Source organism: Lutra lutra, chromosome 4 (assembly GCF_902655055.1).
Source record: "Lutra lutra chromosome 4, mLutLut1.2, whole genome shotgun sequence".
Classification (NCBI taxonomy): Eukaryota; Metazoa; Chordata; class Mammalia; order Carnivora; family Mustelidae; genus Lutra; species Lutra lutra.
The window spans coordinates 87,851,334-87,853,216 of record NC_062281.1 but is presented as its reverse complement, the minus strand read 5'-3'; the positions used below and the strand labels follow the sequence as shown (position 1 = coordinate 87,853,216).

Sequence of the window (1,883 nt, the reverse complement as noted above, 5' to 3'; positions counted from 1 at the left end):
AATGGCCAGATTTTAGATCAAGTAACTAAAGTAAAAAGGGAGTAAGGCAACTTCCAATTTGCACTGAGAATGCGCAGAAACTCTTACAACTGAAATTAAATAGAAAAAAATTTAATTTGCGTAACATATTTCTATAGTAATTATGGAATAGGCAATGCCACTTCATCTTTTAACATCGTTTTGATACTTCAAGAACATTTGCATTTCCATATATATGTTTGGATCAGCTTATAAATGCTTACTAAAATAACTGCTGGAATGTTGATTGGCATTGTGCGAGATCTGTTGATCATTGTGGGAAGAATTGACATCTAAATCATAATGAGTCTTCCAATTCACAACATATTTTATCTTTCCATGTATTTAGTTCTTTAATTTCTCAAAGTAATGCTCTGTAGTTTTCAGTGTAATGTTCTGACAAGTTTGTGTCTGATAAGACAAAGCAATAAGAGAATTGATGAAAAGACTTGAAGAACAAATACTTCACAAAAGAAGATATCTAAATGGCCAGAAGCACTTGTAAGATGCTCCACCTGAAAGCACTTAAAGAATAGAGTTGAACAAAAATCAAAATGGCTTCAATAATGTCTCCAGGAGGCTCAGTTTTAAACTAAGTAACCTTTTCTTCTTTTTGCCAATCTCCCCTCCTTCCTTCTTAGCCTTCTGTTTCAGAAACTTGGTCCACCCTAGAGACATGATGGAGGAGGCCAGAAACTGACACACAACTTCTGTGGAAGCTGGCTAGATCCTGTATTTCCACATAACCGCCCTCCCCATCCCTTCTTCTGGGGGCAGTGGGCTTCCAGTTTTTGAGGACCTTAGCCTGCTGTAGCTTACTTTGCCCTGGAAAGCTATTGTTCCTCATTATTGCAAACTCTGTCTTCGTCTTATATTTTGGCTCTGAAGCACAGAGGTCAGTTTTGGACAGCATGCTCAGGCATCAGGAAGATCAATTAATACTGCAGTGAGTTGCCATTATACCTCCATCCCTGTGCCTAAAATTACAAAGACTGAAAACATATGTGGTAAGGATGTAAAGGATCTGGACGTTTCTTACACTTTTGGGAATGAAAAGTGGTCCAACCCCTGAGAAAAACTGAGCCACAGGTAAACATGTACCAACCATGTGAACAGCCATTCCTCTCCTAGGTGTTCAGACAGTATGTCCACACAACACCCTGCACATGAGTATTCATCACAGCTTACTTCACGATGGCTACACCCTGGAAACTACATAGATGTCCATCAGTAGGTGAATGTACAGACAGAATATATCCATATAGAGGAATACAACTTAGCAAGAAAAATGAAATGTACATCTATGACAATGCATTTTGTTGTACTGTTTATCTTTTTTAATTTTTATTTTGTTGGGAAAGCACTCAGACCATGTCTCTCTCTCTTACTCTTCCAAAGGAGGAGGAGAACAGTCACTGATGGCAGTTGGCAGTTGTGGAAACAATGGCTAAAGCCAGTTTCATGCTCACAAGAGAACACTGGGCCTCCTCCTCGTGGTTTTGGGTACTGTACACGTTCAGAACTTCTCTAGTAACAAGCTATAGAAATGATCCCTGAAAGTATACTCTTAATTTTACACTTTCAAGTGATCAGTCTACTGTACCTAAATTATACCTCTGTAACATTCATGGAATAATCTACTCTATTTCTCCATACTACCCATGAGCATTTAGAAAATAACATTTTTTAAAAAGGAAATGAAATTCAATAAACAGAACAGAGATTCATTTCCTCCATTATTAAGTGCATAAGAACACATATAACAAAGGCCCCTGGAAACTATTGCTGGGATAAATTAAAGGCAATCTAAGTAAATAGAACAACATCTACCTCATTCATAGATTAGAAGACTCTGCATTGTTGGA

General features: G+C 37.7%; 1 non-coding gene across 1 annotated transcript; it reads right to left on the bottom strand.

The window, feature by feature from the left end:
• Positions 1-1,377: 1,377 nt before the first annotated feature.
• LOC125099374 (small nucleolar RNA U3) lies at positions 1,378-1,587 on the bottom strand. The gene has a single exon (XR_007127137.1). It is a non-coding gene; the product is annotated as a small nucleolar RNA U3 (small nucleolar RNA).
• Positions 1,588-1,883: the final 296 nt, after the last annotated feature.